Raw genomic sequence first — 18,049 nt, 5'->3', positions numbered from 1 at the left:
CACGGGAAAAACGGAATATACGATGAATCGACGAAAAAATATACGCCACTTCTTCGTATCTGACATGGTGCTGACTTCCTAACTGGTGATATGAATGATAATATTATGTTGTTCAAATATTAAAACAATGCCTATGCGGAAAGAAATTTTAAGGACGCCAACATGCAACATCGTAGAGCCAATAATAAAGTAACAAACCACTTGCGCTATTTGTGGCGGATTAGCAGAACATTTTAAGTAATCGAGAGTACCTGTAGCATTCTCTTACATTAGTTCTTGCATTATTTTATTGAAAGTTTCATAAAAAGCTACATTGTACATATTTTACAAAATTGCATAGACGTGTCTGAATTTAGATATATCCTGTAATGTTTTGGATTTTACAATGGTATATTTAAGTTGCACGTTTTAAAGTAAATAATTTAACATTCTATTTTTTGAAATGATAAAGTGAAATGTATCTGATAATTTCACAGTGGAAAATATCAAAATGTACAACATTCTGTTAAAATAGTTAAAATCATGAGAACTCAGCGAGAAATCACCATTACATGAAAGCACGGATAAATGTTCTGCACAGCAATTACACACACAAAAACTATTCAAATTAACCGCCATTGTGATGTTATACAGCTATCCGAAGGAAACAAAGAGTACGTTAGAGCCCTTTACGATATTACGATGTTAGGTAAAAAAGAGGATAAATCTAAAACAGATTGTTTGTAAGAACTCAGCATTATATTTGAGGAAAAACAAAAACTCAGCGAGTATGAAACATGATCAAAGATCTAAGACACCTGTTAAATAACAGATCGGCAAAGTAGCTCACGTTTTAATTATAGCTTTATTTCTTTGCTTGCGACATTACGTTGAATTTCAAAGTGTTTTTTTTTCTTCTGAAATTACCATTTGAAAATAATTATTAGGCCTGCTGAGCCAAAACTGCTAATTAAAGGTACTAATGTAGGAGGCGCGAAAGAAATATAAGAGATACGTAACAAACACATAAATACAACTTCAAGTTAATAACGGTTAACTGCTATTGAAAACAAAATACAAACATAGTACTGTTCATAGCCGTTTACCACATTTAACGTTTTCTCAGGATTTCTTATAGGATGATTACATTAATTCACTTTGTCATGGGTATAATAGGGGTCGGGGGACACCCCCATTTAGTTTTACAACACATTGGATGTGTCTTTGGTTCAGGCAATACACATGGTATATATTCGTAATTACACACGCCTCTAACTTTACATAGTTTCTATAAGTTATTTTTGCCGGTGAGAAATAAATGTTGTTGTTTTTTAGTGCAAAATCAAACTTATTCGGTAAGCTAAGGGAACACATTTTTATAAAGACATTTATATAGAGCTCTCCACCGCATTACTTACACTATTTGTTTAGGTAATAAGAAAGTTAGCTTCAAATATTACTCAAAGAATATCAGCGTAGGTAAAACTAAGACTAATAGATGTTTCTGTCTGGTTTTAAAGTGGTTTGCATCTTTACTCCAGTGCAGGAAATACGAAGCATGTACCATTACTGTAGTGCAAGCTAGCAGGAACATGCAGCATTACTGTAGTGCAAGCTAGCAGAAGCATGCAGCATTACTGTAGTGCAAGCTAGCAGAAGCATGCACCATTACTGTAGTGCAACCTAGCAGAGGCATGCAGCATTACTGTAGTACAAGCTAGCAGAGGCATGCAGCATTACTGTAGTGCAAGCTAGCAGAAGCATCCACCATTACTGTAGTGCAAGCTAGAAGAAGCATGCACCATCACTGTAGTGCAAGCTAGAGGAAGCATGCAGCATTACTTTAGTAAAAGCTAGAAGAAGCATGCACCATTACTGTAGTGAAAGCTAGAAGAAGCATGCACCATTACTGTAGTGCAAGCTAGCAGAAGCATCAACCATTACTGTAGTGCAAGCTAGAAGCATGCACCATTACTGTAGTGCAAGCTAGAAGAAGCATGCACCATTACTGTAGTGCAAGCTAGAAGCATGCACCATTACTGTAGTGCAAGCTAGCAGAAGCATGCACCATTACTGTAGTGCAAGCTAGAAGCATGCACCATTACTGTAGTGCAAGCTAGCAGAAGCATGCACCATACTGTAGTGCAAGCTGAGAAGCATGCACCATTACTGTAGTGCAAGCTAGCAGAAGCATCACCATACTGTAGTGCAAGCTAGAAGCATGCACCATTACTGTAGTGAAAGCTAGCAGAAGCATGCACCATTACTGTAGTGCAAGCTAGCAGAAGCATCCACCATTACTGTAGTGCAAGCTAGAAGCATGCACCATTACTGTAGTGAAAGCTAGAAGAAGCATGCACCATTACTGTAGTGCAAGCTAGCAGAAGCATGCACCATTACTGTAGTGCAAGCTAGAAGCATGCACCATTACTGTAGTGCAAGCTAGCAGAAGCATGCACCATTACTGTAGTGAAAGCTAGCAGAAGCATGCAGCATTACTGTAGTGAAAGCCAGAAGAAGCGTGTAGCATTACTGTAGTGCAAGCTAGAAGAAGCATGCGCCATTACTGTAGTGCAAGCTAGCAGAAGCATGCAGCATTACTGTAGTGAAAGCTAGAAGAAGCGTGTAGCATTACTGTAGTGCAAGCTAGAAGAAGCATGCACCATTACTGTAGTGCAAGCTAGAAGAAGCATGCACCATCACTGTAGTGCAAGCTAGCAGAGGCATGCAGCATTACTGTAGTGAAAGCTAGCAGAAGCATGCAGCATTACTGTAGTGAAAGCTAGAAGAAGCATGTAGCATTACTGTAGTGCAAACTAGAAGAAGCATGCACCATTACTGTAGTGCAAGCTAGAAGAAGCATGCACCATCACTGTAGTGCAAGCTAGCAGAGGCATGCAGCATTACTGTAGTGAAAGCTAGCAGAAGCATGCAGCATTACTGTAGTGAAAGCTAGAAGAAGCGTGTAGCATTACTGTAGTGCAAGCTAGAAGAAGCATGCAGCATTACTGTAGTGCAAGCTAGTAGAAGCATGCAGCATTACTGTAGTGCAAGCTAGAAGAAGCGTGTAGCATTACATGACTTTCAATGATTTATTGAAATATTACTTTCATTTTTCGCCAAAACAAAAAAAAATATCGTCTGTGCATTTGCTTTTTCCTCTTTTACATATTTGAAATTTTGCGAAACAATTGGAGAGGATTTAGACTGAAATTTGGTTATGCAGTTTTGCATCTGAATTTTGGTGTAAACTACTAGTATAATATCATATTGTTTTGTTGCACTCAATACTCTGTATTACATTTTGTTACACCAAGTGTTTTGAAATCCGTACATTCACTACATGTATTTTATTTCTATAACCGTACATTTTAAAAATTCTTTGTCCAAAACAAAGTATACATGTATATGATTTTGATACACCGAGTCTTCAAAAACTGTTCAATGCATTCAATATGTGTTTCTAGTATTTTTTGGTACTCATATGTTTTTGAGATCCTTTTTTAACATGGAATATATGAACATGTATATTATTTTTGCACACTTGTGGTTTACATTTAATATCAATTTTTCTCATTTTATACAACTGTGTGAAATTTTTGTTTCCATTCAATTTTAAGTCTATTACATTGACATTTGTGTTTTTGAATAGTTTGTTTCTCTTGAATACGAAGTATTCTATTTTGATAAATTTGTTATATTGAATTCATTGTTTACCTTCAGTATGAAGAATATTATTTTTACTCCTGTGGTTTTCTTGACATTCTTGTTTTATGACATCTGTTTTTTGTTTCTATCTAGACTAATCAACCGGAGGACTTCAGTGATCACGAATTTTTCAGTTTGTTTTGTTTTTGGTTACATCGCCATATTTGGTCGTTATGCGATTTGAAGCCTTTATTGAAGGATATAGGGCACATACATTAATGAACAAAGAATATGACATGATAATTTTTTTTGAGCAACGAAAAATTCATTTTAGAAAAAAGTGCCATGGTTTGAACCTTATTTGGAACCTTTACATTGTGAAAAAAATGTAATTTTGTATATTTCTTCCAATCTGGACCTTCATTTGATTTTAAAAATGTAATGTTGTATATTTCTTACAATCTGGACCTTCATTTGATTTAAAAATTGTAATTTTGTATATTTCTTCCAATCTGGACCTTCATTTGATTTAAGAAATGTAATGTATATTTCTTACAATCTGGACCTACCTTCATTTGATTTAAAAAAAGTAATTTTGTATATTTCTTCCAATCTGGACCTTCATTTGATTTAAAAATTGTAATGTTGTATATTTCTTCCAATCTGGACCTTCATTTGATTTAAAAATGTAATGTTGTATATTTCTTACAATCTGGACCTTCATTTGATATAAAAATTGCAATGTTGTATATTTCTTCCAATCTGGACCTTCATTTGATTTAAAAATGTAATGTTGTATAGTTCTTACAATCTGGACCTTCATTTGATTTAAAAATTGTAATGTTGTATATTTCTTATAATCTGGACCTTCCTTTGATTTAAAAAATGCAATGTTGTATATTTCTTACAATCTGGACCTTTATTTGATTTATTGGATTTAACGGTTACAAGTATCTACTGTTTGATCCGCTTTTATATTGATTTCTCTTCAAATATAAGACAATATTATATACATTTTACACAATTTTAAAAACATTCTTATTTAGTAATAGTAACGTCTTAAGTTTTCAAAACATCTTGATTTGTTTTGAATTTAAAAACAGATTGTTTTTGTTGTTAATTCCAGCAATTTTTGAAAGCAAAACGCTTGAATTTTTTATCTAATATTTGAGCCGCGCCATGAGAAAACCAACATAGTGGCTTTGAGACCAGCATGGATCCAGACCATCCGCGCGGTCTGGTCAGGATCCATGCTGTTCACTTTCAAAGCCTATTGCAATTAGAGAAACCATTAGCGAAGATCATGTGCATGCTGGTCTGGATCCATGTTGATCGCAAAGCTACTATGTTGGTTTTCTCATGGCACGGCTCATTTTATTTGTTGATGTTTCTTTTCACGATATCTTACTTAACAACAACATAGCCTTTCGTTGTAAATTGTCCAATTTTCTATTGCAAGATTTTTTCACGTTGAATAATAGCTTTAACATTAACATTAGTAAAGATATCTATTAAACTCAAAATGTTCCTGTTTTCCCTCCTGAAGACGTTCAGAAGGATTGACTATTATTCCCGGATCGTGCATAATAAACGAAACAAAATGTTTTCGGACTTAGATGATCGAACGACAGGCATTATTGATCAATTTCCAGTTTTGGACATACCATTAAAATTATAATGTTGTCCTCTGTCTGGTGTAGAATAAGTCAATAAAATAATGATTTATCATTTTAAGAAATTCCAGTGGGAAATTCACTTTCCCATGGGAAAGCCATTTTCCCATGGAGAAAGTTATTTTCCTATGGGAAAAGACCGCACTCATATGGGAAAATGGCATTTCCCATGGGAAAGTTAAGTTTTCTATCTTGATTGCTGCTTTGTTAGTGGCATTAAATCAAATTAAAAAGTATGGCGTGCATGAGGACTGAAAGTAACTTTCTTTTGTTTTGGATTTTTTTTAGATAGCATGTACGGAAGTACTTGTTGATTTTGAGCACATACTGGCGTGGCAAATTAAAATTGACGGCCATTTATTAAAGATATTGTCAAAATATCCAGTTAATACTTCCAAATGACCTTTTTAATAACTACAATGTATATAACTGATATCTTGATCTTGGATAAAAAGCCGTCATTCACGAGAAACCCTGTTACGGATTTAGTGGATCAAACAATAACTAATAATGTTGAACCACTTGATTGCCTGTAATATCGATAAAGCTAACATAAACTACTTGAAGAAGCAACAAACGCAGTCTGCAGAAAACATTTGTTACAGACAATATCATTTTCAATTGTAGGTAGAGATAATTGTTTCTGATACCGCTCTTGTATTACATCAATGGAATTCCTTTAACTGCCAACTGCATACACCAGACACACAAAACAATTTTGATTTGATGATGCCAGGATTTGAATAGCGGCCGGGTTCAAAGCGTTCATCTAGCCACTAAGCCTGCATTTCCGTTGTTTTTCAAATTAGTGAATATAATTGCACTGCATAGTTTCAACAACAGCTTACTCAACTCAAAATAAACCAATTTTCTCTTTATCAGTTTCCTAATACTTTTAGGCCAAATCCAGGCTGTACTTATCTTGGTAAGGAAAGAGCACATACTGAAGCTGCAAGGGTTAGAGGTGTATCGTCTGTTTTCAGTCATGAGTCCTTCATTTTAAGCTTTTTATCGGAATTCTTCCACGATTTTCCGTTTTAATAGTTAATGTTTAAGTGACTGGCATAATCACTTTAACGCACACGTTCTCTGGATTCAGAGTTATTTACCAGCACTGAACATATTTTGTCCTGTTTAGCTTTATTGTAAATGTTTAGCCACCACAGTTAGATATTCAGTTCTATGATCAACACTTGAACTTGAATCGAGATATTGAAAGCCTTTGATACATGAAAAGCAAGCGGACGTTTGATGTATTTGGAAACAATGCAAGTCATATGTCATTTTTCGTTGTATACTTCACAAACTTCAATTAAAGTATTTTTCTTTGCAGGACAAAAACAATAGGAATCTATTTCCTCAATCTGAAGCAATCTTCTCAACAATTTAGAATTAATTTTACGAAGAAAATTACCAGAATTATTGTCTATGGGTTGTAATGTTAAAACAGTAGCACGAGAAATTGGATTTCATATAGTGATTGTGCCTTCTTCCTGTGATTGACGTCTATAATTATTGCTTCTGTCGAAACTCTCACAGACTTCTATTTATTTGTTGTCTTTGGCGTCGACGCGTAGCAATTCGTCACGGTTGGTTATTTTCACGAGAGAAAGGTATTAGGTGATTTCTTTTGATTTCTGGTTGTTGCGGATGATAAATTGTGGCATTTATTGAGACATGTGAGCTAAATTGCTCGTTCCGATGCTGCTTGCTTTCTGATATTTATCTCAATATGATGGTTTTCCCAGAAGCACTTGACAAATACATCATGTTTTAAATACCACAAGCCATGCTTTTGATGTCTTATGAAACAGAAAATATGGGCTCATTTGATACATTGGTCTATTTTCTTTTCTAATTGCATAACTCTGTGGCCACTGTTCAGTTCTTGTAAATCCGAGAATACCTTACTTGTGAATAACACCACCACAGTAAACCAGTATTATCAAAAACAGCACATTGGTGTCGTCAACAGGACAATACCTACATAAACATGTACTGATATCGGTAGTACACAACAAATATAAACACATGGCCATTTCATCATCATAGAACCATCATCGCCGATGCAGTACCATCATTATCGATACAGTATCATCATTATCGATACAATACCATCATTATGGGTACATACCATCATTATCGATACAGCACCATCATTATCGGTACGGTACCATCATTTTCGATACAGTACCATCATTATCGATACAGTACCATAATTATCGATAAAGTACCATCATTATCTATACAGTACTATCATTATCGATACAGTACCATAACTATCAATACAATACCATCATTATCGATACAGTACCATCATTATCGATATAGTACCAACATTATCGGTACAGTACAGTATTCATCAGCTGCGTATTGTCTGTATAAGTAGAGTGCAACCATTATTTACACAATACCGATATGAACAAAAAGTATTATCAGCAGCAGCACAGTGCAGTTATTAGCACAGTACCATAATTTCGAAAACAATACAGTCATCATCGGCACGATACTGTCAACATCAGCATAGTACCACTATCAACAGCAAAGTATTGCAAAGTACAACCATCAACACCCGAGTACTGTCAACATCAACGCATCAGTGCTGTCATCATCAATACGATACTGGCATGATCAGCACAGCACAACTAGCATATTTCTGTACCATCTTTATCAAATCGAACTATCTGCAACATAAACTGTTATCTGTACAGTACCGCGATGAACAAATAATCACTATTGTTAGCACAGTATTGTCGCCAGCAGAACATTTCAATCATAAGCGGAACATTACCTTGCTAGCAGCACAGAAACGTCGTCGGCAATTGACTATCCTCGGTACAATAATGCGATATTCAGCGTAGTATTCTTATCAGCTGCACAAGCAGCAATAACGACAAAGAGCCGCCGGTAGCACCTATTATTAGTATCATCATTATTATTATTATCATCATTATTATCATCATCATTACATTACTACTACTACTACTATTATTATTATTATCATCATTATTATAAGCATCATCATCATCATCAGCAGCAGCAGCAGATCTGTTATCAGCAGCAAATTGTCACCATAAGCGAGCATGATATCTAGCACAGGGCAATTAATCAGTATGCAGTCATCAGCGTATTCAATTGGCAGAATATTGCCATTATCAGAACAGAACCAGTTGTTTGGCGAATTACCAGCATATTACCAAGTTGCCGTCAGTAACAGGACCAACGGAGTTGCACATGAACATAGGAACCTCAGCACAATACGTCATCAGCACAGTACAATCAGCAGCATTGTACAAGTAATGAAATAGTACCATTAGTGACACTGTATCATCTACGTCCAATAGCATATAAGTGTAATCGGCAACAGAACATAACAAGCATTGTATTATCATTGCCAGTACAGTACCATCATCTGTAACATATTTCAAACACCACCAATACAGTATAATCTGCAATACCACAGTGATAGCTTCAGCACAATATAACTTCAGCTGCACATCGTCAGTAGCGAGCAATACTATTAGCAAAGTGCAATCATCAGCAAAACAGAACAAGTGCAGAACTATCAGGTACACATTACCATCTCCAGCAACACATACCAGCTTCAGTATCGTATTATCTTCAGAATCATCGTATGTAACAACGTACCGCCTTCAAAGTAGTTCAGTCATCAGCTTCCCAATGCCTATAGCGTCATATTAGCGTCGTCGTTAGCAAATCAAATATATCACACCATCATTGGCAAAGTACAAGCAACAACACTTCACCAAAGCAGTACATTACCAGATGCTACACTGTACCATCAGTAGCACAGTAACATAGCAGCATAGTACCATCAGTTAAACGGTACAAGCAGCAGTACTATTAGCAGCACAGTACCAAGCGTAGTATTTTACGAGCAGCAGTACATTACCGGATGCAGCATATTACCAGACCAGCACAACATCATCTGCAGCAAAGAAACATCGCTAGTACATTTTTTTTTCACCAGTAACGCATTTCAGTTATCCGAAAAACAGTGCCATCATTAAAAAATCAGTATAGTTACTAGAGCACTATCATAATCAGCTCAAAACAGTTATCCTCATCAATACGTTCTAATAACATTAGAATACCAACATCATTTGCAGCATATCAACATGAAGGGTAGTTTAATACCGTCATTAGCAGCAATCAACAGTATTTATTGTAGTACATTCATTAGCAGCATATCAACATCAAGTGTAGTGTATTGCTGTCGGTACCATTATATCAGCATCAAGAACAGTGAAGTACCATCATTATCAGCATATCAACTTAAGGGTAATGTAGTACATTCATTAACAGTATATCAACATCAAGAATAGTGTAGTAACATCCTTAGCATTATATCAACATAAAGAGTAGTGTAGTACCATCATAAGCATGATATCAACATAAAGAGTAGTGTAGTACCATCATTAGCAGTATATCAGCATAAAGAGCAGTGTAGTACCATCATTAGCAGCACATCAACTTAAGGGTAATATAGTACATTCATTAACAGTTTATCAACATAAAGAGTTGTGTAGTAATATAATTGGCAGTATATCAACATCAAGAATAGTGTAGTACCATCCTTAGCGCTATATCAACATCAAAAGTAGTGTAGTACATCCTTAGCTTTATATCAACATCAAGAGTAGTGTAGTACCATCCTTAGCGAGTATATCAACATCAAGAGTAGTGTAACTACATCTTAGCAGCATATCATCATATAGAGTATTGTAGCGCCCGCCGTCAGTTGCAGTTAATATCAGCAGTATATGTATCGACAACGCTCAAAATAAAAGTAACATAAGCAACAGCACAATATTATAATGAGCAGCAATTCACTATAGTCAGCTTCAGGTTTGTTTTTCCAAAGTAGTAACAGCGTGAAAAAGTCAACAACACCATCATACCATCAGTAGCAATATTGTCATAATAACATCGGTGGTAGCACAATATAGCAATTAAAATCAAATGAAAGTAGAGTCCCTAGAAACATTGAATACCAAAAAAAAAAAAAAAAAAGAAGACAAGAGACACCAACAAATGGATCCTGCAGTGTAAAAATGTAGAAGACGTCCGGTGTCCAATAACATTATTATAATGTAGTCGGTTTTTACAAGCGACGGTGAAAAGAAACATAATATAAAATAAAGGTGGGAGGGCGGAGAGTGGAGATGGGGGGATGGGGAAGTGTGTCTGGTATTGACCACACCAAGTACCCATCAGCAGTTGGACAGCTTTGTCAACAGCAGGAAATTATCATTTAAACGTCTTATGTTTTCATCAGTTTTATCATCATTATCATCATCATCATCAATGCTAAGCTTTGAAGAAAATTGAAAAAAAAAAATAACGAAGCGAAAACAGAGGAGATAATTTGAACGGAACTATAGATGGTGTGTAGTAAGTTCAGTATCACGACATTTTCAGTTTATGACTGACATAATAGAAATATGATAATTAGTAAGAAAAGGCCAAATATACCTGACTATCATCAAAATATAAAGAAAAAAAAAGAAAAATGAGATAAGCACAAACTTATAAACGTTTTGGAATGCTATTGCATGCTTATAAATGATTAATTACTATTTTCACTGTTTTGCTTCCACTTCAATAGGTCTGCGTTGAAACCAGAATAGCAAATTAATCTGTTTTATTTTTCTCTTTTTATCGTTCCATTTATTTTGGAACGGTAGTTGTAGAGTTGTAGTATGTAAGGATACAAGGATGTAAGGTGCTAATTTTAGTTTTCCTGGCAGACATGTCGTTTGCCAGAAACAAAGGTTATTATTGTACGTTTCGATAATGAAATATTTGTTGAAAATATGATGAAATGAAAGAAGTAGAATTGACAATGATATTGATTCTTGTTATTTGTACTGGAGAAAAAAGTTGAAAATTCAAAAGCTATTCTAAAGTTTAAAAGTGGCTAATTAATAAATGTTAAACCTAATTTGTCGAAGTCACATATTAAGAACACTGTCCATAACTTTGATATAAACTTGAATAAATAAGTCAGATGCGAAATGCGTTCAGAGTTACATGCCTGGTGCCATCATTATTTTTACTCTTCTTTGATGGAATAGGTAAGCCATTCGGAAACTGTAGTAAGTTAAAACTCAATGAAAGAAATTGAAGGTAATATTTTTAAATTAATCACAGAAAATGGTATAATCAATATATGCCAATTTGTAATTAGTTTTTTGCTTCCAAAGGATCTTTTTACAGATTTTATTGATGATATGGAGTATACCTCTACTTTGTATTATTCCTAGCTTTTCAAATTTACCTATATGACTTGAAGGAGGAAACAACAAGGAATGCATATTGGAATAAAAGTAATTTTTTGTCCTAAGGAAAGTAAATATGGACTGATAATTAATGACCAGGAACTCATACAATCAAAATACCGTGGCCTTATCATTTCCACATTATTACTAGCTCGGCTATATCTGTCCTAGACCTATATCTGTTGTTATTTCGTGTTTCCTCTGCGGAAATTATATGTCATGTCAGATGTTATTTATATTAACAGAGTCTGGATAATTACCTGACTCACTGACCAAGCTATAAACACGCTTGCCAAAATTTCTCAAATAGCATTGTCTTTCAGCCATTTCCGAATCAAATAAGTAATGTCTTGAACGAATTGTTTACGTCATTTAGTTATCTATAAATACATCATCTGACAGTATTTCGCCATACCAGAAAAGAAGAAGACTTGTACTCATATTTTTAATTTTCAACTACAATTTGGACCAAATAAAAAAACGGATGACTATTCAACAGGGAAAGCCACATTCCAAAAAGACAGCCTCCACAAACCGCAACCCACAGCACACAGACGTGCACACGAGCATTACACAGAGGGCCCACGAAATCATGAGACAATGTAAATAAAAGTTATCCCCGCCAAGTGAATCTCTAACACAACGCTTGACTTGCACATGGTAAAACTGAGATAATTAAGGTCGAATCAATAAAATCCGGAGATAAGTGGGAAACTAACACGGAAAATTTAAGTCCCTATTCCGTCAACTAAAGTTTTAAAGTACTTTAAAGTGAATTTGAATAACGAATCGTTTTGTAACTGACGTTTGGCTAAAACATCACACAGGTTTCTAGGAATTGGGCATGGAGATTTCACGTCAATATCTTACTTGTGTCAAACTAATGTTCCATTTCAGAAAGGGTTCTGTGAATGCCTAACAAAAACGTATGGCTTTATGTTTGATTTTCCATTTTAAAAAATATGTGTATTTCTTTAACCCTTACCTTGCTGAATTTCTATAATGAGCTTATCCGTCTTTCAATTTGGAAAGTACCATTAACTGTTAAATGGGGTTCTTACCAAAGGATACTGACTGAATGGCGAACATTGTATATCATAATCAGACTGCACGGATGCGGAGGATGATCATGATCTACACTGGTCGCAAAGGCAGAATCAGTGGTGTCCAGCATGATAAGGGTTGAAAGAATGAACTTGTTTTTTTTGTATTATCGTTGGTGTTTTACACATTGTTTGTCTGTAGCTAGGTTACCAGAGAGTTGATTCATTTATCAGTTCAAACATGGTAAAACTTGTTAAAAGTTTAAAGTAACGATTTATATAAAACTGAAAATTGTTATTTTCTACAATAGCGTCTAAAATCAGGTTTGTTAATAGACCAAACATCCGGAACATTGAACTAGGAATATATGAGCCGTGCCATGAGAAAACCAACATAGTGGCTTTGCGACCAGCATGGATCCAGACCAGCCTGCGCATCCGCGCAGTCTGGTCAGGATCCATGCTGTTCGCTAACAGTTTCTCTAATTGCAATAGGCTTTGAAAGCGAACAGCATAGATCCTGACCAGACTGCGCGTATGCGCAGGCTGGTCTAGATCCATGCTGGTCGCAAAGCCACTATGTTGGTTTTCTCATAGCGCGGCACATATAAAGATTTAATTAAAGCTTTACTCTTCTTTTAGTTTTTGAAATATAAGTTATATTTAAAGAATATACATGTATAAGGATTTGAGATTGTAGACGAATTACGATACAAAAATACCCATTTAAACAACTCAGCAAATGGAATGACTAAAATTCAAGTTTTGCGCATGTGCGATAATGAAATTTACGAAAAGTCCGTATAATGATGGAGTTTTCCTTTACAAAAACATCTGAAATCTCGTGTAAGCTAAATTCTTAGGAATAAGTGAAGTATATCTAATTAAAACTTTCTTCTATATTTACTTAATATTATGAGTTCATCTGCGTTAACCCTGGTCGGAATAAGTTACAAACATACCAGCTTACTCACTCCCACACTTTCATGGAATGACCGAAATTCGAATCATGCGCATGTGCAATATAGATATTTATGAAATTTCTATATAAAAAACTAGAGGCGATGGACAGACTCTTCGGTAGAAATCCAGAGACACATAATAATCCTCTCATAATTTGCCTCAATAACTGGATTGGCAATAAAATGAGCAATAAAAACAAAACAATCTGGAAGATGAATCATTGTATATTATCACCGAGTGCTTCTTAACCCTTTGTCTTTGTAATTAGGATAACCACAGAATTACCAAAGCTGATATGAATTAGGCTTCCACAGTCCTGATTATTTTCCATGTAAGCATTAACCAAGAGATCTGTTTCAAGTAAAAAAAATGCCACTAATGAATGGTTTGTTTGTTTTAAAAGAAAGCACCAACACAATAGGTCGTGGAATGATAAGCATTACTTACTTTATTTGCAAGTAGGTTAAAAGCGCTACAACTATTATATTGACTCACAAGATCAGTCCTGTACGAGAATTTCTGTCGTTTCTGTCTTGAGAATTTCTGTCGTTTCTGTCTTGAGAATTTCTGTCGTTTTGATGCTGTTCCTTTTGTTACCATTATTTATGTGTGATATTAGTCAAACGGGGTAACTTTTTGTTTACGCTGTCTGTAACTTATGAACATGTTAGGTTCTGGGCACAATCAACCGGCCTGAAGTGGAGGATTTGTTTTTTGTTTTTTTTTTTGCATTTGCCCTTTTTTGCATTTGACCCATTCTATGCGGTGTCCCAGTGTGTTTCTTTATGTATTTGTTGTCAGTTTGTTTCATTATGTCTTTATCTGACACGTGATCGTGTGACAGCCATGCGTAAACTGCTGTTTTCACGGCTCAACACGGCTCTAGAATTTTTCTTTAAGGCGGCTCCTTTCTTGTAATGTCACACTCTTTTCGTACATTTGTCATCTTTTCGTATATTTGTCTTCTTTTCGTATATTTGTTCTCTTTTCGTATATTTGTCTTCTTTTCGTATATTTTTTCTTGTTTTATTATTTACTTATTGAACTATTTGTAAATCAAGGAAGAAGGATTTCTACGCCTCTCATTTTTTATTTTCTTTTAAAACAGAACTGTTTCATATGAGTATTTTACATCGATATATCTGTCTTTAACTAGCAAAAAAAAAAAAATCTACACTTACTTCTAGTAAAAAGTGAAGTCAGAGGCTAATTTTTCTACAATTTCTTCGTGACTTTAAACAACCTGTAAATTGCTAGTCCTTGGTTTTATTGTTTTATTTATTAGCGTAATTATTAAAGGCGCTCTTTTCATGATGAAAAGGCAACGAGCCCGATCCATCATTCATAGACTGTGTAATACTACATTTAATATTTAAACTGTTATTTATTATTGTAATGAAACGGCTGCGAATTGTTAGTAACTGATGCAGTTAATTTATTTTTATTGTCTTTATAACATATAGGTTGAGAAATCAATCAATCCTACAAATTATCTACATATTTTCTAAAATGAGTGTAACTGGTAGCAGGGATAAAATGTTTGGAAATAAGCTTTGAAAATATTACCTTACTTCATTACACCCTTTACAATTAGTCATCACCATCATTATCATCAGTTCTTATTATCATCGTCATTATTATTATTATAATAATAATTATTATTATTATAATTATCGATCTTATTGTCATCATCGTCAGTTATCGTCATCATTATCATCAACATCATCATCATCAGCAGTAGTAGCAGGGTATGCTATAAAAATGAAAAAAAAAAAACAAAAACGAATAAATGAACTAGACAAATACAGAACTATTCGTTTGCCACAGTCAATGTCAGGATGGAATAAAGACTTTTTCCTCCAACCCATCCCCGTTTTTTTTTAAAAAAAAGATTAAGTCCATTGGTTTCAGCAATGATGGCGTTGTCGCATTAGTACATTTATACAGATAACTTTTAGCTTGCTGGCGGCAAGTGATTCTACCTCTGCGACCAGTGCAGACCAAGAGGCTGATCATGGTTTGCGCTGCTCGCTATTCAGCCAGTGAATTTTCAGTGAACACTCTTTTTGAATAATATATGATATTGCCCAAATTGAATGGTGGACCAGTCCATTTGAGAAATTAGACAGGCTAAAATTTATTCTAAAAACAGAATATTTTAAATATCGAACGAAATTGGCCTACTTAATTTAGTTTTGCCTTGAAAAAGGGAGGGAACTGGCGGTCAAAGGTCCAGCAGAAAAGAGTCCGCATACCTAATGCCTTTCCATTACAAGGCGTTTCAAGAACTAAAGCAGTTGCCATTCTACTTCCATCTATAGTCCGGTTAGTTCATAGATTACAGCTTCATTCTTTCTTTTCTTAGATATAAAAAAATATGTTCATCTGAAATGTAGATATTGGGATTTTATGATTAATTCTTCAATGTTGGTGGTTTTGCTCGAAATATTTCTAATATTTTCCCACAAGAAATTGTTCCAGTTTTTAAAAGCTGTATTTTCATATCATCTCATAACAGATACAAAATCATTTGCATTGAACTTTATTATTTATCAAGGTTTTTTTTTCTATATATATCCGTATATATCTGTGTTAAGCCAATTTAAAATGTTACAGTTTTTGTAATTCTCTTACAAATTATGCAACACGCTTTTTTAAAATATCCATACTTTCTTAATACTGAACAGTATTCTAAAATATTTAAGTGGTAGATCTAATGTCGGGTTTTGATAATGAAACAAAACATTTTTTTTTTCAATCGTTTTTGTCAGCAGACATTAAAGGGAAAGGCAACGTTGTTCTAATGTAGAGACCGTACCATAGCTCTTCGCATACTTCGATTTTTCAAACTAAAGTGAGTTTTACAAGTGCACCGGTTACGATAAAAATGTAAACAACGGACTCTGTCTATGAAACTTTGAAATGAATGAATGACAGTCGATCTCAGTCATAATACTGATTGACAGTGAATGCTAATGACTCCATGTGTTGCAGAAAGGTATTTAGTTTGTAACTGTAATTTCCCATCAATTGAAATCCTCTCAAAACTGGTAAAATAATTACTTATATTTGGACAAATCTCATCGTCTTTGCCGTTCGGCAGCTGCAAAAAGGGCAAATATAAAAGATTCAGTGTAAGTAATATTTCACTGGTACTGCCAGTTAGTAAGTTCATACTCTGAACAACACGTCAGAGAAATTTGGGCACATTTGACCAATTATGACGTTGGCAGCATTAGATTATATTTTTTCTTTACACAAAAATTGCCGTTAGGTAACAAAGCGAATACGCCGATAATCCGGAGTTCACCGATTATTGTTCCAGTTCACGCAATGTAATCCAGCAATTAAACTGCATAGCTATTAGCTACTGCTGTTATAGGGAAGTGGTAGAGTGTCTGCCTTAGGGTGAGAGGTCCTGGGTTCGAGTCCCAGTTAGAGCTTAACTCTATTTAGATTCTGCTAAAGCATAGTTTTACTGTTAATAGACTGTTCCAGATGTTCTAAATTTTTAGCACACAGTATCATGGATCAGTATTTAGCAATCCAGATCAAAGTTGAATGTTAAATCAAATGCACCCAATTAGAAAATATTGACTATATTAAGTCCCTTTGATGTTTATGCTCTCCATGTTCAAGAAGAGTTACATTTCCTTGATCACAAAATTTTCGTTATCATGAAAATATTAAATGCTCATAACTTCGCACTTCTGGTTAAAATATTGTCTATATTTCTGTTTTTGAGAAATATATGGACATTTCTCTTCATTTCAAAGCTTTTTAACTTCAAACCTATGATTTGAAAAACTTAGGTACTATCTCTATCTAATGTTAATTTTGTCAGCTGGGATTTCTTAAATCATTTAAAGAAGTGAAAGAATTTTCAAAATCGGAGTAAAAATGAAAGTTATGAGCATTTAAATAGTTGGTCAAATTGGCGGCCATTTTGTTTCCATGGCAACAAAAAACAAAATGGCGGATTTATTAAATTCTAAGATACACATTTGAACTGTATTTACTTATTACTCTAAAATAAATTCTCTACGTTTTCCAGCTATAATGAAAGAAATTATCATGTTTTACACCTTACACTTAAGAAACATATGACAATTAGTTTTTTAAAAGTTTATTTGATAAATAAATTATTCAGCAGTGTGTAAATGACGTCATAAACGCACTAAAATGGCTGCCTCCATTATCAGCCATTTTCTTAAATTTCAAACTGCCATATCTTTTACAATAGTTGTCCGATTTTAAAAATCCTTTCAGCGTAATGAAAGGCTTGATGATATCTTTCATATGAAATTAACTTATTTTCAGGCTTTCCTTACCCTTTAAGAAAGTCAATACATTGTATGCGATACAAAAAGAAAAATTGGTAGATCTATAAAGTTTTAGGGAGTGATTTCGTACGTGGAATATGAAAATAATTTTAGATTGA

At 34.4% G+C, this 18,049-nt stretch overlaps 1 protein-coding gene across 2 annotated transcripts in view; it reads left to right on the top strand.

The window, feature by feature from the left end:
- Positions 1-18,049, top strand: part of LOC123529596 (protein shifted-like) — a 77,036-nt gene that overhangs the window by 34,750 nt on the left and 24,237 nt on the right. The window lies entirely within an intron of this gene.

This window comes from Mercenaria mercenaria, chromosome 13, assembly GCF_021730395.1.
Source record: "Mercenaria mercenaria strain notata chromosome 13, MADL_Memer_1, whole genome shotgun sequence".
NCBI lineage: Eukaryota > Metazoa > Mollusca > Bivalvia > Venerida > Veneridae > Mercenaria > Mercenaria mercenaria.
The sequence above is the reverse complement of the archived record's forward strand: the minus strand, read 5'-3'. Positions and strand labels throughout refer to the sequence as shown.